The sequence below is a fragment of the Lontra canadensis genome, unplaced genomic scaffold, assembly GCF_010015895.1.
Source record: "Lontra canadensis isolate GAN:19392208 unplaced genomic scaffold, GSC_riverotter_1.0 scaffold84, whole genome shotgun sequence".
Classification (NCBI taxonomy): Eukaryota; Metazoa; Chordata; class Mammalia; order Carnivora; family Mustelidae; genus Lontra; species Lontra canadensis.
In genome coordinates, this window is record NW_022631078.1 from 5,818,564 (window position 1) to 5,846,212 (window position 27,649).

Sequence of the window (27,649 nt, forward strand, 5' to 3'; positions counted from 1 at the left end):
AGCCCTGGTCGCTTAGGCCTCTCCTTCTCCTTTCTTCTGACACCAAGCAGTGAATGGGATTTGGGTAAATGTGAGCCCCATGGTGTCCATGGGAGCCTGACCTCCAATGCCTGCTTCTTGTACTCCTGCCTCGATGGGGCCATATTGCCACATACAATCCTGGGCCCAAGATCATTCCACCAGGAAGTCCCCCACCCTCACCCCAGGAGAGGCATGTCTGCCCCTGAGGCAGAAATTCTCCACCCCCCCCCCCCCCCCCCCCCCCCCCCCCCCGGAGGAGCGTCCGCCCCCCCCCGGGGCAAAAACCCCCCCCCCCCCCCCCCCCCCGTATTTAACAGATGACAACTGAACACATCAGGTACAGACACAGGTCCTTTTGCAACAGCTGGTCTGGGGGCCAGGAGCAGCCCTTGATGGCTCCCCACTATCTTCAAGTTCTTTGTGTCTTTATCGGTGGCACTCCGCATGAAATCTTACATGGGATCAATAGCAGTGTTTGACGGGTATACATTTATTTTGTGATATAATTATGGTGTACAATGTCTTTTATAAGTTCAAGTTTATAACATTCATCTGTTATAAACTGAATCAGTAAGGGAAAGTCACTTTTTTTTTAATGAATGCACATTTTGAGATCTCTGCAATGTTTTTAAAAAAATTAGCTTTGGTATGCAATTTTATTTTCTATCAAGGAAATCTGGAATCACAGAAGTGGTTGCATATGGTAACATTGTAAAACAAAATAAAACAAGATCTCGTTTCCCAATCACAAGATGCCCTTCGATTTAGCCGATCCAGGAGCCCACCAAAGGGAAGAAGATACTCGGGATTCAGAATGGAATCACTGTTGACATCCAGGATCTTCTCATCCTCCCAAAGGGCAGGAACTCAAAGAGAGAGTGTGGGAGTGAGTCTGTATGTTCATCAGAGGGTAGAAAATGCTTTATACAATGTATCACATGAAGTCTGGGCACTAAGTCCTTCCTCCAAAGTTTCAAAACATTCACTTTCATGTATTGGTTTCCTTGTTGCCACTTGTTCCACATTGGCACAAATGGCAACACTGTAACACTGACCCCCCCCCCCCCCCCAACCAGGAGCCTTGGCACTTAGTAAAAGTATGAAGACTCCTTCAGGCATAGTGCTTTCAAGCCATTAAGAGGCATAAGAACCAATTAAGGAACTTGGGGAAAATGGGGTGCTCCTGGAGATGCCCACAGGGGGAAATGCTGTCCCGTTGATGTGACCACATCCTGCTGACTTTGGGTGGGAGCTGGTCCCAGGCCTGAGTGTCCTACCAGCAGCGGGGAGCTGAATGTGACCCTCGTAAGTACAGCTGTGTACTTGATGGCATAGTGTTACATGAGCAGACGTGCACAGGCCAGAATGGAATGAAACAAAGCGAAGCAAGAAAGGCTAGGATAATTGCCTCCTAATCAATGACACATTTGTAAGGAATCCAGGTCTTTGTACAATTTGGCAGGGAAGAGCTTCATTCTGAGGTAAATCCAGAAATGGACTCCTCTAGTCGTAACAGTTAACACTTAGCTGTCTCTAGAACATTAATGGGTGATGCAGAGTACGTGTTCCTGCATCTGGCTTATTTGATCACACTTAAAAATGTTTAAGAGTTAAGTCTATCCTGAGGCACTCTTACAAAATGTGGATCAGGGAGGGGACCTCGGACACACTCAGCAATTGCCGATCGTGCCAGGACCCGTCCTCAGAGCAGGTATGATCTCATGAATCCTTGAGGTTTCCCTAAGCACTTGATTTCTATGGTTATCCCCATTTTACAGTTGGGAAAACAGAGACCTGGAATGGCAAAGTAATAGCACCCACAGCTATTTGCAGCTCAGCTGCTTTCCCCACCTTATTTTCACTTGTGCTTGCAAGGCTCTGGCCAAGCAGAACCCTCCTCTCTTCCTGGAGAGCATGATTTCTTGCCTCTGGGCCTTTGCTCTACTGAATTTCCATTCCCTTTGGCTCCATTAAATACCACTGCCTTCAAGATTGTTACCCTCCTACTGGAGGGTTTCTGGTTCGTGAGGATCATTGCTGTCCCTTGATGGGGAGCCTCTTCTAGACTCTGTGTCTTTGTTGGGTCTTCTCAGGAGCAGAAGCAGCAGGACCCAGGTCCATCCCTCCCTGAACTGCTGGCTGCCCCCTGCCCTTCCCCGCACATTCTAAACACTGGGATTTATTTGTAGAGTAAATGTCTGTAGCAGATTTTGTTTTTGTTTTTTTTTTAAGATTTTATTTGTCAGAGAAAGAGAGAGAGTGCATAAGCAGGGGGAGCGGCATGCAGAGGGAGAAGCAGGCTCCCCACTGAGCAAGGAGCCAAATGCTGGACTCCATCCCAGAATCCTGGGATCATGACCCAAGCTGAAGGCAGACACTTAACCAACTGAGCCACCCAAGCGTCCCACAGATTTTGATTTTTGTCCTTGAACGAGGAACATATACCACTGTGTAAGAAAGACTATTTTATCAGCAATACAATTATATCTGGGTTTTTTGTTTGTTTTTGAGAATGTTTTGATCTCCACAAAATTATGTGTGGACTTGGGTTGTGTGTTTATCCAGGCTGCTTAGTTGGAAATGGTTAATAAAGGATTGAGTCAGCCTTGGTCCCAGACCCAGGTAATGAGCACGTTGTGTGGGGAGGAGGAGACAAAAGGGCAGTTGACAAAGCCTGACCACATGCTAACCGCTCAGATACTGAGCACTCCTACCTGCACGCCCAGAGCCGCTCTCCACACTTCTACTTTTTTTGTCCCCCTTACCCCTGACCACAACCGTGTGAGACGGGCTCTGTTATCACCTCCCTGTCACAGATCGGGACAGAGAGGCGCAGGTTATACGGTGACCTGCCCAAGGCTCCTCAGTGGGGAAGGGGTAGAGGCCGGTTTGGGCTCCAGGCCAGTTTGACTATGACTGAAGGAGAAGGCTGAATACAATCTTGTGAATGTTTGTGGGATCCAAGCTGGGATGGTCGAAGCTCGCAGAGGGCAATTCTCTTTGGGAAATATACCCGATAAGCTGTTGGGATGGAAGGAGGACTCAAAGTGTTTTAGCAACAGTGTCAGATTGCTAGGTGCAAGAAAATGAGAGGAGTTTTGGTTTTGCCCTAATGTTAGAAGTAGTCACGCAGCCAAGTCCAGGGTCCCCAACAAGAAAATACGATGTCGGGACAGCCAAAATAAAACAGCAGTAACATCCTGTTCTGCAGCTTAGATAGGCCTCGCACTAACATTCCGCTTTCCAGCCCCTGCAGAAATGACTTCTGCAAAATGTTCTCAAATAAGACAATTAACCACAAAGCATTTGTCACCGTCACGGGCAAGGGGCAGTTAAAACCCAAGCCCCCCAATGTCAGCCACAGAAGCCCGTCAGCGCATGGCCACGAACCTATTAGCTAGACAGATACATGACCAAAGCCCTGATTGGCCCGACCCAGCACAGCCTGGTTACTTAAGACAGTTCTGCAAAAGATCTTGTACAACTCCCAAACTTAGAAACTCCAGGGGCAGCCCTATCAGGTGCCCTCCCTCTCCGGGAGCTTTGTCCTATCACTCAGTAAACTTTGGTTTGATGTCCACCTCTCTTCTTCTGGAATCTACCTCTTCATTCCTCAAAGCGGCGTGACCAAGAACCACAGGCACCAAGGGGACAAAAATCCTGTAACATTAAGAAGGAAAGAAAGAGACAGGAAAGGGGCCAATGTGTAGATGGTAGAGCGCTGCCCGGGTCACGTGGTAGGAAGTGACCTCTGGGGCTAGGAGGTTCAGAAAGGCTCAGGGGCTGTCTTGTTGCTGGCCAGTGCTAGGCTCGCCGTCTCCCTATGGTGTCCGGTCTGCGGAAACTCCTTCCAGCCTCACCAGCACTTGGTGTGAAGGGGGACGTGTGTGAGCGTGTGTGTACAGGGGAAGGGGATGAGGGCGAGGACTGACGGGCGGATGAGGAAGAGCAGGATGCTGGAGGCCCACGCCACTGGCCAGCACCCGTTCAGAAACCTCCAGCAGTGATCATAAGCACAATGCTACTTTCCAAACAATTTGGAGAGTGAAAAACCACTCTATTTCTTTGCGGTCTCTCTCAGTTCCTATCCATAGGTGGTGGAATCATACAGTCCCCACCATTTTGTGTCCTGCTTTCCCTTTGACCATTTTAGCTGAAGCATTTTCCCACATTGCTACACCGTCCTCCTGATTATTCTCCAGTTGGAACCAGCACATGCCTGGGTTGGGGGGGACCTGGTTTCTAATCCTGGCTTTGTCACTTACTCTCTTTACTCCAGCCATCGCCCCCCCCCCCCAGCCCCCAGCAAGTTGCTGGGGCGCCGGCTGCAGACCCTCCCTTGGGTAGCCTTTTCACACTCTCCAGGAGGACTCCGGGAAGCAATGCTTGGAAAGCGCTGGGGGTAGCGCGCCATGAAGGTCAGCAGTTTTAGTCTTTATTCTGTCTGTAGAATGGGGCTGACACCCCAGCAGGCTAGGTCTGGTGAGAACTAGAAATAAAGTGCTCCATTGTGCAGTGCCCGGGCCGCTCTCCCTGATTGCACGGTCCACACACACTCTCACACGCACTCTGCGGCTCCGTCCACACACACACGAACACACTCTCTCTCTCTGCCCGGCTTAAACTAAGCCGCTCAGGAGCGATCTGCACTTGTGGCGGGAATCTGAGGAAGCCCGGTTGACATTGGCTTCCCTGAGCGCCCCAGGGGAGGAAACTTCCGGAACTCCCAGTCAGGTGAGGCGCTGCCCTCCCGCGCTCCCCGCGCCTGGGTTCCAGCAGAGCCGAGGACTCTAACACCGGTGAACGACTCCGCCAAGCACAGCCCGGGAGCGACCCCAGGACGGTGACCCCTCACCCTAGCTCTTGCTTAAGTAGGCACTCCCCCTTTGATGGACGGGAGTCGCCGCCAATGGCGCCCGGGGGCTGTCCTTCGGTGCGGCAGGGGCGGACCGCCTCCTGGGGGCCCTGGCCCAATCGGGGCTGCCGGAGGGACCGTGGGGCGGGGCCCGGCGCCCAGCAGCCAATGGAACGAGCACAGCGGGCGCGGCGGGGGCGGTGCCCTGGTGGCTGGCGGCAGCTGCGGCCGCGGCGGGGCAGGGCAGGGCTGTGGAGCGCGGCCGGAGCGAGGGCGGCAGCGGGACCCGGAGACGCCGTCGCGGCCGGAGCGGGGTGAGCGGCGAGCCGGGAGGAGAGCGGCGGCCGAGGTGAGGGGCGCGCCGCGACGGTTGGGGCGCCGCGGGCGGGCGGCGGGGCCCGCGCCCTGTCAGGCCGCCGCGCCGGGGTCGCGCTCCGCGCCCGGGGGAAGCCTCTGCGGCCGCGCGGCCGGCGCGCGGACTTCCTGTCGCCGTGGGAGGGGGCGTGCTCGGGGGCCGCGGCGGGCGCCGAAGGCCGCGGGGGGGCGGGGAGCCGCCGGGGGCGGGCTTGGCGCGGGGCTGCGGGCGCCCGCGGGCGAGTTCTCGGGCGGGGGTCGCAGGCGAGCGGAGTGCGGCGGCGGGGCCCGCGGGTTGGGAGCCGCTGCCGAGGGGCAGGTGGGCGGCTGCGGGGAGGCTCGGGGAGGAGCCGCGGGCGCGCTGCGGGGAGCCCGCGGAGCCGAGGGGCGCTGAGGTTCGCTGCGGGACACGCGGGAGGCGAAGGCGACTGCGGGAGCGGCGCCGGAGCCCCGGGGTGGCTGGTAAGCACCAGGTGGAGGGCAGGGCTGGGTCCGACGGGTGGCGGGGGCAGGCGGGACGCGGACGCGGACGAGCTTGCGGGGGCACTTTGACGACCGCCCTTCCTTTCCACCCTCCGCGTGCCTCTCCTGGCTCCACCGGGGTGCGGGCGGCGAGGCCTGCCTTGTGAGCAGCCCCTAGGGCAGGGGGCGCAGGCAGGAGAGGCTGGGGCTGTTCGGCCGCTCCACCCTCGGAGTTTCCCACAGTCACTGATTCTTGGAACCGTGAGCGCCTTCTCCCTTCTGGGGTTTCCGAGCCTGCCGGGTCATCGGAGGTTCCGGGCTGGAGAAGTAGCGACTTCTGTCCTCTGTTCTCACCGGTCCGTTGGGCTTTTGGCTCCACCGGAGAAGGGCGATTTTCCTTTCGGATGGACTTGGTCGGGAGAGCAGGCTGTGCTGCCTCCTTGCCGCCCCCCCGCCCCGCGCAGCTCTAGCCTCTGAGCATGCTGCTGTCCAGCTGGGTGCCCAGGGGAAGGCGGCCTTCAAGGTGGGGTGTGTGTCATCATTCCGGAGCCTTCTCTGCCGCAGCTGTCCTGTGTTTTTTTTGTGGCGAAAGGGTAGGCTGCCCAGAGTCTCCACGGCTACTCATCACACTGTTTACCAAACACGCCCTGGCTGTCCTGATGAAAATCAAGAGATTTGCTAAAGGGATCCAAACCTGAGCTGTTGGCAGTGAGCTCACAGCTTCCTTCCGCGCTCTGCAGTTCCTCCCTCCGCAGCTGGATGCTGAAGTTCTGTTTCAATCCTCCTGGGATTGCCAGTTTGGCGCCCAGGGCGAGGAAACCAACCAGGTGGGGGCTGTTGAATGCCAGCCCTCCCGTTCTGGCCCCAAATGTTCTTACTCCACTTGATTCGCAAGCCTGGTTGCAGCCTCCGCATAGAGGCATTGAGCAGGAGCCAGTGCAACTTGGGTTTCTCTTGATTCACATGGGAAACTCATCTGTGTGCGTTTTAACTTAATTCTGGAGCTCGGCAATCAATCTCCTGGGTGAGGTTGTGCTAGTTGAGATACGAGGCCACATCAAAAACTTTTCTGTGGTGTGTGATTTTCTTTTGACAGTTGTCTTCAAGCTTTAAAGAAACTGGCTGATATAGGCTGATATATTTATTACTTGGGAAAGTAACATAACCCAGAGGGATAGAAGAGTGATGAGGTCTGCACTCTTGCTTCACTTTGTCGGAGAAGAATAAGAACTCATTCGAATGGAAACAGCTCATGCTGTTTGGGCACTGGAACTTTATTACTCTCAGTCTTAAATATATGAGAGGTCATAATATTTAAATAACCTAAAAGTATGCATATGTAAAAATCCTTGTCTGGGTTTCGGACATAGGCTGGGAGATAAGGTTGTCTTTCCCTAGTCCCGGATGCCTAATCCAGATCTCTGATAGCCAGACCATTCCTGGGCTGGGAGCTGAGGGGCATTTGTCCTTTACCTTTTCATTTTCTTCCCTGTTCACTTGAAAGTTGTAGACTTTCACTTGAATTCCCTTGAAACTTGTAGACCGAGTTAAGGCCATGATGCTCAGGCTTCCTGCTTGTGACAGGGTCATCAGCTGGTTCCAGGATGTTACGGAATATCAAAAAGATTTCACAGATTCCTTAATAATAGTAATGGTGCCTTGTATTTAGAGATCAGGTAGCATTTACCAAGGGCTTTCTGGCCACCCTCACCTGAACCTTGCAGCTGACTCCTGCCTGCCTTATCTGTCATCCGCCGCTTTGCGGAGGCCACCCTGTAGATTATGGGGTAATGACCACATTCATGTGAGCCATAGTGCTGGCTCAGTTTTTTCCCCAATTAGGTTGTTTGGAACTGCAGTGGCATACCTGAGAACAGCACGGCCATGCCTCAGTTATGAAGTCAGTTTGCATTCCACAGGTAGAGACCTTTCTTTATGGCCCTGGCGGTGATCCTTCACATACCTGAATGCATCTTAGTGCCTGAAACCCGACTCCTGATGGGTCCCAGTGCTGGTCTCTGGGATGGCTGTGTAGGATTCCTTCAGATACTTAGTATTCAGATGATTATGTTCTGTCTGCTGACTGGAGACAGTCTTAAAAGAGGAATTCTCGAAGTATACTGAGAAGCATTCTGTGCCATGCGACATTCTTGGCATACGTGCAGTTCCAAAGATAACTGTTAGAAGAACACTGGCCATCTAAGACCACACGGGTTGGTAGTTTGATTAAAAGCACATAAAACAACAACAGTCTCCTTTCTTTATGTATTGATTTCTTTTTGTTCCCATGATTGCACGTTTATGTTTGTTTGGTAAAATAGCACCATGTAATCCATTTTTTATTTCCTAGAATAAAATCTTCATTTTGTTTTTAATTATTTTTAAAAATTTATTTGCTTATTTTAGAGGCAGAGTGTGCGTGTGTGGGTGGGGGTGCTGGGGGGGGTGTAGGGTAGGGCAGGGCAGAGAGAGAGGGAGAGAGAGAGAATCCCAAGCAGACTTGGTGCTGAGCACTGAACCTGATGCAGGGCTCTATCCCAGGACCCCGAGATCATGACCTGAGGCAAAACCAAGAGTCAGACACTCAACTGACTGAGCCACTGAGGCACCCCTTAATTAATTAATTTATTTTTTCATTCTTTTGTTCTTTTTTTTTTTTAAGTTTTTATTTATTTGACAGAGATCACAAGTAGGCAGAGAGGCAGGCAGAGAGAGATGGGGAAGCAGGCTCCCTGCTGAGCAGAGAGCCCAATGCGGGGCTCGATCCCAGGATTGAGATCATGACCTGAGCTGAACACAGAGGCTTTAACCCACTGAGCCTCCCAGGCACCCCTCGTTCTTTCTTTTTAAAGTAATCACACCCAGTGTGGAGCCCCACACAGGGCTCAAACTCACAACCCTGAGATCAAGACCTAAGCTGAGGTCAAGAATTGGACGCTTAACTGACTGGGCCACCCGGATGCTCCTTAAAGATTTTATTTTATTTATTATTATTTTTTTAAGATTTTATTTGTTTGACAGAGAGAGACAGCAAGAGAGGGAACACAAGCAGGGGGAGTGGGAGGAGGAGAAGCAGGCTTCCCGCCGAGCAGGGAGCTGGATGCCAGGCTTGATCCCAGGACCCTGGGACCATGACCTGAGCCAAAGGCAGACACTTAACAACTGAGTCACCCAGGTGCCCCAAGAGTTTGTTTTTAAGTAATGTCTACACCCCCAGTGTGGGGCTGAAGCTCACAACCCCAAGATTAAGAGTCACATGCTCTACTGACTGAGCCAGCCAGGTGCCCCAAAGTCTTAATTTTTTTATTTTTTTAAAAGATTTTATTTACTAGAGAGATGGAGAGAACACAAGCAGGGGGAGCAGCAGAGGGAGAGCAGAGAGCACTGAGCAGAGAGCCCCACACAGGGCTCGATTCCAGGACCCCCAAATCATGACCCGAGCCTAAGGCAGATACTTAACCAACTGAGCCGCCCAGGTGCCCCCCATCTTTATTTTTAAATTGAGAAATATTTGACATACATTAATGTGTATTTAATTTCTTTAAAAAAATTTCCATATCAGAAAATTATAGGAGTGTTTCCTGGCTGCAGGCACCAAACTAGGTAGAGAGGGGGTTACAGAAATGAAGGAAAAGCCAAAGACCTCAGCAGAAAGCCTTGAGAAGACTGAGGATAGAAACTTTGCTATTACTTTATTTACTTTTTTTTTTTTTAAAGATTTCATTTATTTATTTGACAGACGGAGATCACAAGTAGGCAGAGAAGCAGGCAGAGAGAGAGGAGGAAGCAGGCTCCCTGCTGAGCAGAGAGACGGATGCGGGGGCTCGATCCCAGGACCCTGGGATCATGACCCGAGCCGAAGGCAGAGGCTTTAACCCACTGAGCCACCCAGGCGCCCCTAGAAACTTTGCTATGATTTTAGCAACCACACGTGCCACGGCTTGTGTAACACACTCTGTGGCTGTTTGAGATTTGTGTGACTTTTGTCCTCCCTAGAAATGTGGTATGTTGGGGTGGGAGGAGCATGGTTGGAGAGGAGGAGCCCTGGGCCAGCCTTCCTCTCACTTACCGTGAGGCCTAGAACAGTCACATATCTTAGGGTCTCAGTTTGTTTGTTTTAAAGACTTTATTTATTTATTTGACAGAGAGAAAGATGACAGGCAGGCAGAGAGGCAGGCAGAGAGAGAGCGGGGAAGCAGGCTCCCTGCTGAGCAGACAGCCCGCACTGAGGCACCCAGGTGCCCCGGGTCTCAGTTTTTATATTTGTAGGATGAGGTGCCGAGAGGTTCTTAACCTTTTGAGAATCTGATAAAAATTGTGGCCTCATTCCCAGAAAGCATGCAGTTTCAGAAGCCAGGGCCGGATTTAGGACTCTGGGATCACCCCATCTCTAAGCTCCTCTCACTGATGATATTCTATAATCCTATTTTCTCGGTCATCTTTGAGCTAATAATAATGTAACTTGTGTTTATAGAGGACATATTCCAAAGCATTTTCATCTCTCGTCTTTTTTGTCCTTAAAACATTTCTGAGTGGCGTGGGTGGTGATGGATATTCCTTCTTGTGATGAAGAAAGGGGTACAGGACTGGCTGCCACTGTGGTAGGATCACCCAGGGAGAGGCTTGTAGTGGGACCAGAACTGGGACACCTGGTTGCCGGCTTGGGGTTTTTCCATTAGGTTTTGCTTCCTTGGTGGTTGTCATTACGAGTTTTGTTTGGCTGTGTGAATATCCCAGAATGTGTCATTTACAGGAAACTCTTTGCTCATCTGCTGAAAGGGCTGTTTCTTGGTGTGAATTTGGATCACTGAACACCTTTCTGCCTGACTGTCAAAAGGACACTTGTTTTGTTTTTGTTATTTTTTCTTGCCATATTTTTCTCAGAGGGACACATTTGTAGGACTTCGGTGTTTTGAGCAGACTTGTTTAACGTTTATTGATTAAAGTACGTATTGAAATGATTGCTTCTCAGTTGCTTAGCAGTTGAAACACTTGTGAAATAAATGTTAAGTGAAAACCAAATGTTTGACTCGTTCCATCCAAATATGTACTTACAGATGAGACTCGCTTCCAGCCTGTGAGCGGCTGGTGGGCTTGAGAGTCGGGTGCGGACGGTGGCAATGATCAGGACTACCAGCAGCGGCTGCTGGTGGCCTTCTGGGCAGATTCTGAATATGGTAGGGACTGATTGTTTTTTTCAGTCTATTAACAGCACAGAGTCTCAGTTATGTAAAGAGCTTATGTATCCAAAAGAACACGGAATTTTAAAGACTCACAGATGTTAGATGGTTTATTACTCATGAAAAGAATCTTCATGGTAAAGATGATTTGAATACTCAGATTTGGAAGTATAGGATGGTATACAGTAGGTATCACTCCAGTGTGGTATGAGTCTCTGTGTGGTCCTGTCTTCCTGTTATGTTATTCATTGTCCAGACATGGAAACAGGTGATGTGTTTGTTTCATGATGCATTTCTTTAGGATACCCACAAGAACGAGGCAGACACACACGGTCTCCCTGATACTGAACAGAAAGCCCGATGCCACGTGTCAGCTTCCTTAAATGCAGTGCTCCCCAGAGAGAGGAATTGGTGGAGGCTGAAGGCAGAAGTGAATTCTGAGCATTTGGAAGTTACCAAAAGTAAAAGCTGGTCAGGAAATGATGCTGTTGGAGGGCAAGGCCCATGACGAAGGGTAAGCACCAGGCTGCAGCCACCTTGCAGGGACAGTGTCTGGTTAAACATGTGACCTGCCGTAATGCCTCCTTCATTAGCTCTGCTGGTCTTTATAAGCCCTCACTCTGACCGGGAGACTTGCATCCATAGGTTGGCCCTTCTCTTCCAGGGGCCACCTGTCTGTGATTTAAATATTGATAGAGTGGCAGAGCTGTCACTTGGGAACTCCATCCGGCTGCCGTGTCGACGTGCCTGTTTTTTATTTTATTTTCCCTCCTGGGGCTGAGAGTGTTTGGGGATGTGGGCAAGGTGGGCCCAAGGAGGGGTGGCATCCTGGCTGCTGTGTGCTCAGTGCACCTGGCCCTGCCCACAGCTCTGGGATCCCAAGATGAAGGCGACTCTTGCGCTCTGTAGTGGCAGCTCAGTCAGGAGGTGGACCTGGAAGCCATCCCATTTCATCGCGACAGTAGCAGATGGGCACGTGTACGAAGTGGAGGGAGGGGACAGAAGTGGGAGGGTCTGACTGCCCTGGGACTCTGCAGAGAGCTGACCTTCAGGCGGGTGTCTCTGGAGCTGGCGATGCCTGGAAGGAGAATGGCAGGCAGAGGTGCAGAGCTGTGAAGAATGTGGGGGTGCGAGTGGCTTGGTGTGAGATGGGCCACTTCAGGTGGAAGGAGGAGAGGCTGGGTGCGGGCTTCAGGTTGGTGACCTGCCTCACATGCCTGGTTCGGAGTTCGATGGGGAGCTGTTTCAGGGCAGGCATAGCAAGCGTCTGTGTCTCTGCACAGAGGAAACATCACTTGAGAGGTCAGGGATGCAGATGGCGCGGGGTGAGCCCGGTAGCATTTTAACAACCGTCAGTGTCCCTGGAGGCCGCCAGTGTCCCTGGAGGCTCGGAGATTGCCATCGAAGTTTTCAGGAAGCAGTGGCTGCGCTGTGCAATTGGAAGGGCTCCCAGAGCGGGACGGGCAGCGCTTTTGCCAAAGTGTCTTCGCCTGCGTTTGCGTTTTCCCTTGGTAACGCGGTGGTTCCTGGGTTCTGCTGCCCTTCCCGTGTGGTTTTTGGTCACAGATCCATGCAGTCAGGAGGTAACTTTCACTGCCAGAAGGAAGGTCATATTGCAGTAAGGTGTAGGAGGTGACATGGTTTCAGAGTCCCACAGCCCCGGCTGGAGTTCGCCTCCACCACTAGGTAACAGCGTGGCCTTCCTTGGCCACGTGCTTCAGCATCTTCAGAACTGGGATGTTGACAGCCTCCTCGTCCTCCAGCTAAGGGAGGGCGGTGTGGGGTACTGGACCCTGAGAGGTCAGCGCCTGTGCTGGGTCCATGGTGCCGGCTCAGTAACTTGAGTATTGCTCAGGGTACAATGTCTACTTAAGTGAACTTGCTAATTAAGCAAAGTGTACCATTCAAGTGCTTAATTTGATGTTCTGTTATCCAGTTCTATTGAACACCCTCCGACTGTGTGTTCTTTTCCTCCAGCCCAAGTGTAGGTAGTCTATTTGGACCTTGCTTTGGTGACTCAGGGTCATAAGTGTGATGCCGGGGTTGTTGATGTGGGCAAGGACACCGGCCCTGCATGGAGTCCCCTCCCTCCCATCCTGGCACTTGGCAGGCCTTCTTGCCACCTCTCTGCGTCTGCCCTTTCTGTTGGGTTGAGGGCCTAGGCTGATCCTATCGCCTCTGGGTCATGAGGGCACCCCAGCCTCGCTGAAGCCTTGCTCCTTCTGGGTTGGCGATTCTGTGGCCAAGTTGAATGTTCTAGGTTGGAGAAATCCTGAGCCTGGGATGACGGGCTGCTGCTGTGACTAGAGGCGCATGAGGGTGGTGATGGCTCACGCCGAGGTGGTGAGAAATGTCAGGATTCGAGAAGGCGAGTTGTCAGGTCGTGTGCACTGGTCACATGCGCGAGACAGCTGAATGCAGACAGCGATGGTAGTTAAGGCTGCAGAACTGTGGAAAGTTTCTCCTCGTGTCCCAGACTGCGCCATTACCCTTTTACTTTTAGAAATAGTATGTAAGTAATAACCTGATTTGAGAACGGAAATAAATGTATATAAAAATGGCTTGGTTGTGTAGGCATTTGCAGTTCACCAGAACTTTCCCACAGCTTGCATTTTGTTTCCAGCCCTTTTGGTTGGCTCCCCTCTTTCTTGCTCAGAGAAGGAGAAGAGGAGGGACTGGAGGATTGGTGGTTTTGCCTGAGACCAGCCGGCCAGGACCCCACAAGGGCCTCCACCCTAATTTGGGCTTCCAGGGAGCCCAGGTACGGGGCCCGCAGTCTTTAACACACAGAATAAACTGCACCTGCTGTTTTGAAGTTTCCTATTCAATTGAATGAAATTTGTAAGTGATGCCCAGACCATGGTTTGTGAACATTTTCATATATATATTTTAAGTTTATTTATTTATTTGACAGAGAGACACACAGAGAGAGGGAACACAAACAGGGGGAGTGGGAGAGGGAGAAGCAGGCCTCCCGCCGAGCAGGGAGCCCAGTGTGGGGCTCGATCCCAGGACTCTGGGATCAAGGCCCAAGCCAAAGGCAGATTCTTAACCACTGAGCCACCCATGCGCCCAACATGTTCATATTTTAAACTATGTGTTCCATTGTACTCAATTATGTTGTCGCCAACTGAGTGTGCCAAGTGTGTGAGTTGTGGTCTTCAGAGGAACCACAGAGCAGGCTGTGCTCCCCGCACGGACCTCCGAGGCCGTTATTAGTGGGTTTTGTAGCTGACCGGTTGCTGGAGGCTGTTTAGCTTGGTCGTGACAGTGTTTTAAATAAGGCAGCACCTGTGACGTCCTCACCAGCGAATGCATCATCAGCTGAGTCTGGGCAGGTGCCAGTGAGGAGGCCTGCGACAGTGGGGGTCGGTCAGGGCTGGGGGTCACCATCTGGGTCAAGCCCCTGGGTTCTAGGGTTTCTGAGGGATCATATAAGAAGCTTTACATTCCTGCTCATTTCATTCTTGGAGCAAGATAGTGTTAACTCCATTTTACACATAAGTAAGTGAAAGTTCTGAGAGATAAATGACCTTTATAGGGGCATCATGAGATGACCTTCCACTGAGAAGCTCGAGAGGCGGCCTTCCACTGGACTCTGAAGCCACATTCTTTTTTTTTTTTTTAAAGTAAACTCTATGCCCAACCTGGGGCTTGAACTCACGACCCTGAGATCAAGTGGTGCATGCTCTACCAGCTGAGCCAGCCAGGCACCCGAAGCCCACGCTCTTGCCACTTATCTTGCTGCCTTGAATAAATGGATTCTGAGTCACTCACCCTCATATGAAAATAAACCTTAAACGTTAATCTTCCCTCCCCACCCCTCAGAAACAGAAAAGAGGAAAGTTCTGTGGTCTTTTAAGATAGGATCTATGCCTGCCACTAACTTGATTAAGATAACCTGAAAGTTTGCAGCAATTTACACAGCGGGGAGATAAGGGCAGAAAAGGGAGAGGCTTCTCCACAGCCCAGCTGTTAGGTGTGTGACCAGGGCGGTGGCTGTCATCCACCTGTCCATCGTCTCTGCGGTGCCTGTCCTGCTCCCGACTGGCAGCAGGGGGAACAGCATGCCTGGGGATGCCAGAGCTCCCCGCTTAGTTGTGCCCTTTCCTCACCTTCCACTAGCTGTATTTTGAAAGGTGTCACAAGCTGTTCAAAAGCAGCGAGTTCAAAGAGAAGAAATTATGTTTCTGTAGAGCATTCGTTTTGCACTATGTAAAATTGTGAAAGATCTTCACATTTTGTTGACATTGTGGTATCAACTAAAGATCAGTTGTTGAGGTAAATTAGAGCAGATGGTTTTATGCTTGTGATAATTGTCAAGGTTTTTCCTCCCATTCTCGTCTTTTAGTTCTTAATTTTTGTCTTTTTTTTTTTTTAAGTTCTTTTAAATATTGAAGGTGCAGCATAGAATTTTCTGAATAAAGGCTCTTGGGGCACCTGGGTGGCTCAGTGGGTTAAGCCTCTGCCTTTGGCTCAGGTCATGATCTCAGGGTCCTGGGATCGAGCGCCCTGTCAGGCTCTCTGCTCAGCAGGAAGCCTGCTTCCCGCGCCCCCTCCCCTCCCCTCCACCCCCTCCCCCTCACCCCCTGCCTGTCTCTTTGCCTACTTGTGCACTCTCTCTCTGTCAAATAAATAAAATCTTAAAAAAATAAAGAACTCTTTTTTGTTTTACCTTCCACATGTGTAGAGAGGTTTTTAATGTACCTTAGAAGGAGTAGCTGCCACCCACTAGCAGCCTGCTTTGTTCCAGACTTCAGAAGAGGCAGGAGGTGCATTGCCTCTGTCTACCTCTGAGGTTACTAGCTGGAGTGCAGGGACACTGCAGGCAGTGAGATTGTGTGCCTAGTCCGAGGTTGTTCAGGCTGTCAGTAGAACAGTGGCTCTGAAGCCGGTGTTGACCACACGTGCCTGCTTCTTTTTCACTGTTTCGCTGTTAGAATTGTATTGTTCAGATCCACTTAAATATTTTATAAGATATTTTCTGGGTTTTTACTGTTGCCTTTAACAAGACCTTTAATGATTGCATAATCCTGTGGATGTATGAGATTAAACCATTCCCCTATTGCTGGCCATTTTAGGTAATTTCCAACTTTTATTTTTTTTTGCTGTTGTAGATGAATTTGTAGTTTACAGTTTTATTTTCCTTTTTTTCATTTGTGTGATTAGATTAGTTCCTGGGAATAAATTCTCAGAAATAGAAATCCTGGATTAAAGGATATGAGCATCTTAGAGTGTTTTGAATGCCTCCTCTGTTGCTCGTGGGTTTATTTTTCTGATATTTATGGGTGAAAGTATTGAGGGACTCTTTCTTGTTAACATGCCTTGGCCTCTAGAACTTCCAAGTATCTGTGAGATAAGAAACTTTAGTGAGGTTTTCTCAAATGAGTCACATTTCCTTTCTAGGTTTCTGGATATCATTTTACTTAGATGCTTTCTTTTCATAAGCGAGAAATAGTCTTTGAAAAAGCCTTTCCACTGTGTTTATAATCACCCAAGCTCACATTCAACATTCCCAAGGCTGTAAATGTTTGTGGTTGCATTTCTTCGTCAACCCAGTGGTCCTGATACTCAGAACCACAGCATCTCTTTGAACTTGTTCTCCTCTTTTCCTCATTTACAGTGTGCGTATTGGGAAGGACATTGTGCCATGTTGTTGCTGCCAGGGTCATCGGTATGGTGGGACAGCCCAGGGGTCGAGTGACCCTGCAGATTTTACCTTGTGTATCTTCTAGAGGCTGCTCTCACAGATGCTCCTGGCGCTGTTAGTTGTTAGAGACCATCATCTCAGAGAACATTCTGGGAGGTTTTTAATGTTGGTACTTACCCTCCTTGTTTTTTTGTTTGTTTTTTCTGTTGAGAAGTTGCTGTGTCCTGCCCTGCGCTTCACAGTGTCCCTTCACCGTGGCCTGGCTGGCTTCTTCGTCTTCTACTGTCCCTTCCGGATCCACCCTGAGACTGAGCGGAGTCCTGTTTTCCTGGTGGCTCCTTTTCCAGGGTCTGCAGAAGAAAACATGTTTTATGAGGGATGAGGAGGGGCTCAGGTGGAAGCAGTGCTGGGCCTCAGTGCCTTGTCCCTCGGACTCCTGCTGGGTCTCCATCACATCCTCTGTCTCTGGGGTGGGCAGGGCCTGCTTCCCTTTAGTTCTCTGGCCCCTGGGGGAACAAAAACTCTATTCTCGGTTCCTCTTATCCTAGCAAAGAAAGGCTGACGTCCACAACAAAGCAAGACGTTACTACACACTGAGGTAGAAGTAAGAGGAAATGATCACAACACAGAAGCGTGACAAGAGTGTTGCCTCTCAGACACAAGTGGGTTTTGCTGCCGGCACTGCGGGGCTCGGCTTGGCGTTGCCCTTCCCCACTCACGTTTATTCTGTCAATAAACCCAGATTTTAGACTCATGCTTTACTCTGTGCTTGGCCTTCTGTGTTTGTATCACGAAGTATGGGAATTGTACTTTGCCCCGCTTTCCACAGATGCGTAAGTGTGCCTAGGTTGGCCGTTGCCTAGGCAACCGGCTAAACCTTTGGTTGTGTGTGTGGTGAAGGCTCTGGCAGGGGCCGGCAGGCTCAGGCATCCTGGCAGCTTCTTAACCAAGCTGGATGGTGACTACCAAGCCCCAGAGGCACAGGCGCTTAGCTTCGCTTGGTCTTTTCCACACTTCCTGTTTTCCTTCCCGAGAAATGTCTGCTCAGCTGCCCTACCCGGTGCGTGGCATGGCAGGGGGCTACTTAATTTCAGGACAGGCCCTTTGGTAACTGACCAGGAGGCATGATTCCTTAGCAGCCTGTGACCCAAGCTTTATTCAGGGCTCAGCAAGGTGCAGGTTGTTGCCTTACCTGAACTGTTTTTTTACTTTGTCATTATCATAATGATGTTTAAAAATTTAATATTTATGGAGGCTTATTTTGTGGCACTGCCCTACTTCTCTGTGCATGATTACACTTATCCTTATGATAGCTTTATTTTGCAGGTGGGAAGCTGGGCTTAGGTTAAGTGGCAGGCCTCAGAGCTAGGCTGGGGAGGCGAGTGCATTCGATCAGTGAGCAGCTTGGGGTTGTAGAATTCAGCAAGCTAGGCCCAAGGGCATCATCAGAAATGTCAACAGAAACCTAAGCGTGCTCATTTTGTCCTGGACACCTCCCTTCTCTGATTGGTTCCCTTAGCGGTCAGAAATGTAACCTTTGCCTGTCCCATCAAATTGCCTTGCTCAGGTATGGAAACAAGAGTGGAGACTGCTTTCAGGCCCCTACATGGTGGACAGTGTGGACACTTGAAGTCACCAAATATATACATTTTTATTGTTAGCAGAATTGCGTAATCTCATCCTTGGTCCCAAACAGTCCCCTCCTGAATGGCATTTGAGACACACATCATTTAGTGCTCGGAGGAGATCGGGGGCGCCTGGGGGCCTGACAGGGTTAAGCCTCTGCCATTGGTGCAGGTCATGATCTCTGGGTCCTGGGATGGAGCTGTGCATCTGGGCTTCTGGCTCAGTGGGGAGTCTGCTTCTCCTCTCCCTCTGCCTCTCCCCCTGTTCATGCTCTCTCTCTCTGTATCTGTCTCAAATGAATAAATCTTTTTTTAAAAAAGGAGATTTACATGCACACTGGTATTTTCCACATCAGACAGTTATTTTCTTATTTTAACTTTAAAGGCACTGGCCAATGGACAGAGTAGCTTTTCAAGTTTGTATCCTCTGTAGTGGGTGGGATGGAGTAGCATCTGTGATCTTGACTCAGGCTGTGACATAACAGAACCATTATTCTGACTGGAAGTTTGCAAGCTGCCATCCTCCTGGCATCAACAGCTGCTAGTTCTTTAAATATTTACATTTAATAACTTTATAGCTCTGCTTCCTTCTTGGGGTTGCCACAGCTTCATGCCAAACACAGGACTGCCCCTTTAGAGTTGTTTGGAAACATGACTACATGCCAGGGTTGAGTTTCTCTGCAGCCCGTGCACATCACGGAGGATCGTCCTAGACCAGGCACATGGGACTCCTCCCTGGGGCCCTCTTCTGATGGGACTCTCCCCCCAGGGTGAGCTATCCGAAAGGCAGTGGTTGTGCCTGCCCAGAAGCCGTGCATCCGCCTTGCAGATCTCGCATGGAGACAGAGGCTCTGCAGTTCTCCCCGGCCCACCTGTAGGGGCTGTGTCGGCCTCGTCCCTGGCTGGGTCCTTCTGAGGGTGGACTGTGCCTCCGTGTACACACCCTTCACGCCGAGAGGGGGCCGCATAGTGATTGTGCACAGGTAGTATATGAGTGGAAGGAGCTTGGGTGTGCGAGCCGGAGTGTTCCCATGGTCGCATGTGGGGGTGTCATGGTGCACGGCGCTGCTCTGGATTCATTGTACGTTTGGTTTCTTGAAACAGCGGAGTCCATGCTTACTGAGTGTGTTTGGCCCTGCGGTCTCTGCTGCTCATGGCACCCTGCAGAGCGTGGAGGGGTCCCTCCCTCTTTGACAGCTGGGGTTTGGGGAGGTGTTGTCCCCTTCTCAGCTGTTCATACCACGAGACCAGTCACACATGGTAAGGATCACTTGTAGTGCTCCATTTTATCTAAAGTCTTCTAGGGTTTGGATAATTGAGATCCTTTGGATTTTGTTAGCATTGTGGCACAGTATCAGAAGATTTCAGTGTATATTGCGGTCTTTTTAGAGCTCTTACTTTATTTCCACTTTAGCTCAATGGATGTTAGCCTGGAAGATTCCCCAGTGAACAGGCTTGATGTTGACATAAGAAACTTCTCCTTGCAGCAAAACACAGATACTCTGGCTTTGGGGTAAAAACCTCTTCCAGAATGTAGGTATTTTACTTCTGCAGCCAAGCAGCACTCTAGGAACCTTTGGGGGCACATACTTCTTGTGTCTTCTTGTCCTCCAGGAGGGAAGGACACAGTGTCTTGGGTCACTGCCGCAGTTGCAGTGACCCACGGTACACTTGACTTCCCCAGTGCTGTTGGAGCTGGGGTGATTCCCTTCCAAGAGCAACTGCCAGGTTGGAGATGGAGGTGAGCCCGGGAACTGTCTGAGGATTGCGCAGCCTTTAGTATCCCCAGCCCAGTGGGTCACAAAAGCTGGTCTGAAATGGTATGGTCACCAAGTGAGGAAAAAGGAGGACTATGTTGTTTATATGTTAAGATTAGCAATTACCTTTTCTTGGGAAGGGCTCTCTTTTAGTATAAAATTGTGGGCCTTTTTTTTAAGGATTTTATTTATTTATTTGACAGACAGAGATCACAAGTAGGCAGAGAAGCAGGCAGAGAGAGAGAGGAGGAAGCAGGCTCCCTGCTGAGCAGAGACCCTGATGCTGGGCCCGATTCCAGGACCCTAGGATCATGACCTGAGCCAAAGGCAGAGGCTTTAACCCACTGAGCCACCCAGGCAGCACCCGCTCTTTTTTAAGATTTTATTTATTTATTCGACAGGCAGAGAGGGGGGGGGGGGGGGGGGGGGGGGTGCAGGTTCCCTGCTGTGCTGAGAGTCCAATGTGGGGCTTGATCCCAGGACCCTAGGATCATGATCTGAGCCAAAGGCGGAGGCTTTAACCCACTGAGCCACCCAGGCGCCCCCCCCTTTTTAAATATTTTATTTATTTATTTGACAGAGAGATCACAAGTAGGCAGAGAGGCAGGCAGAGAGAGAAGGGGATGCAGGTTCCCTGCTCCGCAGAGAGCCTGATGTGGGGCTTGATCCCAGGACCCTGAGGTCATGACCTGAGATGAAGGCAGAGGCTTAACCCACTGAGCCATCCAGGCGCCCCAGAACTGGTAGTTTTTAAAGAGCATTCTTTCTTGACAAAATAAAAGGTAAGCAGCTTTATGTTATTCTCCTCCCAAATTTTAATTTTTTTAATTTTAAGTAGCTTCCATGTCCATCATGGTGCTCGAACTCATGACCCTGAGATGGAGTTGCATTCTCTGCCCACTGACCCAGACAGGTCTCCCTGTTCCTCCCAAATCTAAACAGTTTTGTTTTTCTTTTTAGTATAATTAACAAGCAATAAGTTGTACATGTTTAAAGTTTACAATTTGATAAATTTTGACCTACGAATACACCCATTAAACCATTACCACGATCAAGATAATGAACCTGCCCATCACCCCCGGAAGTGTTCTGAGCTACTTTAGTCCTTCCTGCCTGCCCCTCGCCACTCCTAGGCACCTGCTGGTCTGCTTTCCATCCTTGTAAGCTAGTTTGTATTTCCTAGAATTTTACAGAAATGGAATCATACAGTATGTACTTGTTTAAGTGTCGTTTCTTTCAGCAAAATTGTTTTGAGATTCACCCATGTTGTAGCATCTATCAGGATTTTGTTCTCTTTTATCTAGTGTGTGTTTTTGCCACAGTTCATTCACTCATTCACCTGTTGATGGGCATTAGGGCTGTTGGTAGTTTGGGCCCATTACAAGCAGAGCTTCCGTGAACTTTTGTGTACAAGTCTTTGTATGTCCGAAAGCTTTCATTTCTCTTGGGTAAATACTAGAGTGGAATAGCTGGATGGTATAATGTTTAACTTTTTTTTTTTTTTTTTTAAGATTTTACTTATTTAACAGACAGATCACAAGTAGGCAGAGAGAGAGGAGGAAGCAGGCTCCCTGCTGAGCAGAGACCCTGATGCGGGATGACCCGAGCCGAAGGCAGAGGCTTTAACCCACTGAGCCACCCAGGCACCCCTATAATGTTTAACTTTTTAAGACACTGCTAGGCTCTTCTGTGTTTCTGAAGTGTTGTACCATTCACACTCCCACCAGTAGTGTGTGAGAGGTCCAGTTCTTGTGTGTCCTCACCAATACTTGCTGTGGGCTGTCCTTAGTTGCTGCCATTCTGGTAGGTCTGTAGTGATGTCTTATTGTGGCTTTAATTTGCATTTCCCTAATAACTAATGATATTGGCCATCTTTTCCTGTGCTTATTTGGGTCGGTATACCTTCCTTGGTGAACTAGCTATTCAAATCATTTGTCTGTTTAAGAAGTTGGTTTGCTTATTTTAATACTTTTGAGATTTCTTTATTCTGGATACAAATCCTTCATCAAATATGTGATTTGTAAGTATTTTCTTCCCATGTGTAGCTTGTCTTTTCATTCTCTTAACAGTATCTTTTGAAGAGCAGAGGTTGAAACAGTTTGATGAAGTCTGTTGTACAGTTTGTATTTTTTTGGTTGGTGTCATAGCTAAAATCTTTGCTTAATCCAGGGTCATGCATATTTTCTTATATTTTGTGTAGTTTTACAGTTTTAGGTTTTAATTTTGGTCTGTGATCCATCTAGAGTTATTTTTTGTGTACAGTATAAGGTATGGAATTCTGTTTGTATTTTCACATGTGGATAGATATCTAGTTGTTTCAGCACTATTTTTTGAAAAGCCCCCCAAATTTGGGGGAAGATTTTTAGTTAGTGAAATCCAAAGGCCTGGAAATTGTGGTTCTAGGCCCACAGATCTCCTCCCTTTGGCACTGTTTATAATTCTCATCAGCCTCGCACAGCCTTGCTTTTTCTTCATTTCACTTGAGACTTAAGCCCCTTGACAGCAGGGGCCCTCTCACCTGCTCCGTGTGAGAGGGGCTGGGAGAAGTGTGCTGGGGTCTCCTGTGGTCTCTTCCACTATTCTGGGTTTTCCAGAACCCTGGGCACACAGCCTTTAAGGACTTCCTGGTGGGTAGGTTCTGGGCAGTGTCTCATGCTGTGGAGGCTGCTGTCTGTAAACTGATGAGGGGACAGTAAGCCTTCTGTGCCTGGCTGGAGGAGGTGGGGCCCAGGCTAGAGACGTGGGAAGGTGAATGGAGCCATTTGCCATCTGTGGGGGGTGGCAACCCTGTGAGCTGCCTCAGACTAGAGCCCTCTCAGCCCAGCTTTATGATCGTGTATTTGAGGGGTGGGTGCCCTTTCTTCTTTTCCCTTCAGTCCCAAAGGGGTCCGAGCAGCCTCCACCTTTGTACTGCTATGCGGCAGCTTCTCAGGCGGCCAGAAAGTCATCTTCACCTGCTTTTTGACCTGAGCGCCCTTGGTCTTGCGTACTGCTGGCACTTCTGAAGCTCCTGGAACGAGCACAGCTGATACCATCCCCAGCACCCAGCAGCAGTGGAGCTTTCCTTGGGCTCTGAGCCCTGTGTGCGTGTTTTCCACGCGGTCCTTTCAACAGCCCTCTGGGAGGGCTACAGCCTATTTTACAGATGGGCAAAGAGGTGTGGAGCAGGTGACCAGATGTAAGAGGTCTTTGGGCCATGCTTATCCTTTCGTTACTGAATGTTGGAGGAGGGATTTGGTTTAACATTTTTCATTAACTCTTTTGAACCAAATAGGAAGGGTGATTTACGTTGCTCTCTTCTGAGTCTTCGTTTCTTTATCAGCAGTGGGAGCAGTTGGGCTGCTGTTTGGCCAGATTAAAATTCTTTTAGTGGCTCCCTGCTGCCATCACAATAAAGTCCAAGCTTGTGATCTGGCCCCTGCTCACCCCTTCAACCTTATCTCTTGCCCCATTGAGCTTGGTGTGTTTCTCCCTTTCCATAGATCTGTTACCTCTGCTGCAAATGCCCTATCTTCCGTCTTTGCCTGCTGAATTCCTTACTCAGCCTTCAAAACTCAACACTACTTTTACCCTCACCCCCCAGCCCTCGCCCTGCAGAGTACAAGGCCCTTACCTGTCCCAGTGTATCTCATACATGGTATGATTGCCGCTGCTCTGCTGGGCTGGGGGAGCTCAGGGACATGGAGGCAGGGACTGTCTTTTATATTGAAATCCACAGTTCTTAGGTCTTTGCTGGTGTGTAATAGGCACGTAGACGTGTGTGGGATAAATGAGTGTGGTGTGAGTAATATGTGGACCCTCAGTTTTCAGGGCCGCCTTAATAGGGGAAGTAACATGGACTCACTGCAGAAATTAGGTGTATTTAAAAACCATCACTCAATGATTCCTTTAAATCCTGAGCCAGGCTTACATCAATCTTTTTTCTTTCCTCTTTGAGAATAAGTTTTCTATTGTGTTAAGAAACACACTATTTTTTGGACTGTTTTTTAGATCATGGATTTTTTTTTTTTTTTTAAGATTTATTTATTTATTTATTTATTTGACAGAGAGAGATCACAAGCAGGCAGAGAGGCAGGCAGAGAGAGAGGAGGAAGCAGGCTCCCTGCTGAGCAGAGAGCCCGATGCGGGGCTCGATCCCAGGACTCTGAGATCATGACCTGAGCCGAAGGCAGCGGCCTAACCCACTGAGCCACCCAGGTGCCCCTAGATCATGGATTTAAATGTGTGCATTTCCCCTCCAACTGTGTGTAATGGCATAATTTTTATGCAGACTCAGGAAATAATTTGAATTTTTGAAAATGCTTCTTTGGAGCTTTACAGCCAACATGGATTAAGAGTAGTTTGGGGTCTCTCTTTGGAAGAGAAGGAAGTCTGATAAGAAACGTTAACTGGGTTTAGTACAAGAGTTATTAAATGTTTTGCTGCATTTCACTGTAGTGGACATGCCACGACTACATGAGTTTCCTCCTGAGCCACTGTGGTTCTGGGAGCAGCTAGAGTTCTGGCCAGTGAGTGCTGAGGCTGCACTCGTAGGGGTTCGTGAGATTAGGAACCTTTGAATTAAATTTTCAGCTCGTTACAGAATGTATTTTCCCCTTAAGTTACTAGGAGGCAGGAATCCTCGATCTCACTTGTCTACTTTTTTATTTGGAGGGGGGGACGGTGGAGGGAGGTAGGGGAAATAGAAGGTTAGGTTATATCTTTATGAAAATGAGTTCAAGTTTTATTTGGCTGTGGTCCACTCCTGTTCTTGGCACATGCCTAACTTCTGAACATGGCATCAGTGGGGGGGTGGGTAGGTGTGGTTCCTGAACTCAGAGTGGTCTTGAACCACCACAGTAGGTGGCCAGTGAGGCCTGAGGGGAAAAGCCGGCTGCATTTAGGGATGTCATCTAGGGGCTTGAGTTAGAGTCTTTCTCTGTGCAGAGCCAGCCAGCCCTTACATCCCAGTGTGTCTGCGGTCCAGCACCCACCACGCGCAGGTACTTCCATGCTTTCCAGTCAACTTGCCCTTGGTGCCTCGAGGCCAATACTGTTACCTCCTTTTTACATATAAAGGAAATGGCTCCAGAGAGGGAAAGGTTTGCGTTCATGGTCCTGCAGCCGGCGCGCGGAGCCAGCGCTGAGAGCCGGTCTCTTTTGGTCTTTCACCCATGCTGTGGGCTTCGTAGATGTGCCACACTCTGGAGCTCCGTGGCATAGACCCCTCTCTCTGTGTCCAGTGGGTCTGTGCAAGGCTGCAGAGAGCAGTGAGGGTAGCTGGAGATGTGGGCTTGTGGCCTCTGCTCACACATAGTTCCGCCTTGGGGTGTCAGTGGTGAGATGTGTCCTGAGCTCATCTAAATGCTGTGAAGCATATGGCTCTGGCCTGGTCTGCCGGGACTGAGGCGGGGGTAGAGCTGCAAATGCTCCCCAGCGTGGGGCCTCCATGAACGTGTGGTGTGCACAGGCAGTCGGGGTGCAGGATCTGAGATGCCACGGGACCAGGGGCCAGCGGCTTCACGGGTAGCACGGCTGGAAAGGGGACTGGGCACCAAGGTGGCTCTTTTCAATTTCTTGAGCCCCACTGACGCTGCCCTTGATTTATGCTTGTGGATGTTTCAGCTGGGTGGCCACTGCTCTTTCCTGAATAGCCGTGGCGGCTGCCGGACTTGCTGAGCACTTCTGTGGCTGAGCTTTGTGGCTTACAGCAGCAGCATCGTTTTGCTTAGTTCAGATTGCTTTCTCTTTCCCACTGGGCAAGTTCTCTTTTGCTAGCTGTCATTTCCTTCCTTTCAATCTCCCAGTGGAGCCCTTGGTCTTCTTTTCATGTCTCTCCTTTGTCAAATACTTATTTTTCTATATTAATTCTGGGAAAAGGGAAATTGACGTGGGGTGGCTTGATCAGGATTACAGAGCTAGAGAATCATCGATTTTGAAATGATAGCTCCAGCCTCCTGCCTCTGGACATTGGCAGTGGGCCCGATCCCAAGGCTCAGTCAAGATGACCTTGAGGTGTCCTTTGCGCTGGTTTTGTGGTCATGCAGACAGGCAGCCAGCGGCTCTGCACATCCCCTTAGTGGGTAAGTTAGTCCTACATTCCTGTGGTGAGGCGGAGCGTGGTGGGAGTTGGGGTGGGGGTGGGGTTTCTCCGAGTGGAGATTGGGCTCTGGGGCCTGGGGCGGGAACCTGGTTTGCTTAGTGAATCGGGGCTGGGGGTAGGGTGGAGGCAGTTGCCAGATTACAAGGATTTTTTTACAACTTAACTCTTCTCCAGAATATGATGTGATGCAGAGGCCGGCACAGGTTACAGTCAGTTGAGGCTGGATGGCTGGTGTGTGTGCGTGTGTGATTCATTGTACTCATTTGTTTATGTTCACGAGTGTTTAAAAAACCAGGTGGGCCCTTCTGAGGGGTTGGCTGAGGGCTAATGGCTGGTGTGGCTGGTTGGGGGTGCTGGCTAGTAAAGGGTGACCCTGCTGAGCCTCGGAACTGGGTCTGGATGTGGTCAGGGTTTGGGGAAGGGACCAAGAGTTAGCACCATGGGGCCTCCAAGTACACCCATCTTCAGGCCCTGATGGGTGGAGTGTGGAGCCCGTAGAAGTAGCTCTGGGCATGAGCACCCTGTTCTGAGAAGTGTGCTGTTGAGAGAGAGGGCTTCTCTCTGGTCATGTTGTTCCCACTCACTTCCTGATTTCATTTTTTATAGGAAGCAGCCGGCTTTCCTGACTTTTGTTACCTTAACAAACAAACTAACGTATATCCATTTTTAGGATTTAATTTAGTATAAGGAAAATGAAGTGTTGGCCCTGCTTCTGTTTTCCAACTATTCCCCCGCCCCCCTTGCTTTTTTTGGGCAAGGATTTGCCTCTTTTGGAGTAGTCAGTCATAACCGCTTGGCTGTACACTCTCATTGTCATTAAATGGGTGGCATTGTTGTTGCGCCAAGGGGAGGAGACCTGTGTCTCTGTAATGGGGAGGTGTTCAGCCTTTCCCCCAGGTTGTAACAGTCAAAGTAGGCCACAGCTTTGCAACCTCTTGGCACAGGTAAGGTAAGAGACATTTAATTTTCATTTCCTTCTGCTTGACTTTGCTCTTTATTCCTGGATGCCCTGAAGCACTAAATAAAGGGAGTGGTTTTTCCACTTGAAGCCGTCTTTGCGTCAGGTGGAGCTACCCAGCTGTCCTGGGTCAGCCACTGTGCTTTTGTCCCGGGCGGGTGAGTTGTCTGCATCCCCAGGTTTAGTCTGGGGAGATGGGCGAGCGCAAGCTGGAGCGGTTTCCTTAGGCAAACACCAGCATCACAGTGCCTTCAGGGAAGCCCTCGGCTTTTCTTCCAGATTGGAAATTGAGAATTTTGAATTAGCTACTTTTATTAATTTTCCTGGTCTTTAAACAAATTACATAGCTGTTCTGTTTTCATTGTTGGTGGGAAGAATGTGTTTAATGCTCTGCTCTGTGCTGTGCCCCGTGGGCTGTGTGCGCCTTCTCCAGCTGAGTCTCCCGGTTTATTTCCCGTGAGGCCGCTCGGGGTCTAGTACTTGATGTGACACCTGACCAGTGGCCCCTCAACATTTGTCTCCCGAGACTGGGACAGGCCACCGGTCGGCTCACTGAACAGGCTGGATGAAGCAGGAGTAGTACAGAACAGCACCTAATGTAGGCATTTTATTTCTAACTTAAAAAAAAAAATCAGTGTATCTGATGTGCCAGTCTTTTATTGACCTTTTCTTTTACTTTGAATCTATGGATCAGAATTATCCCTT

The 27,649-nt window shown here is 49.8% G+C and overlaps 1 protein-coding gene across 4 annotated transcripts in view; it reads left to right on the plus strand.

Moving 5' to 3' along the window:
* The first annotated feature begins 5,110 nt into the window (after positions 1-5,110).
* Positions 5,111-27,649, plus strand: part of PACSIN2 (protein kinase C and casein kinase substrate in neurons 2) — a 129,943-nt gene continuing 107,404 nt past the window's right edge. For 3 of the 4 annotated variants that reach the window (XM_032882835.1, XM_032882838.1, XM_032882840.1), the window contains exon 1: positions 5,112-5,225. The gene's annotated coding sequence lies outside the window, so the exon portion shown is untranslated. Of the gene's footprint in view, positions 5,226-27,649 lie in introns of all 4 variants that reach the window. The other variant, XM_032882839.1, reaches the window with a different exon arrangement.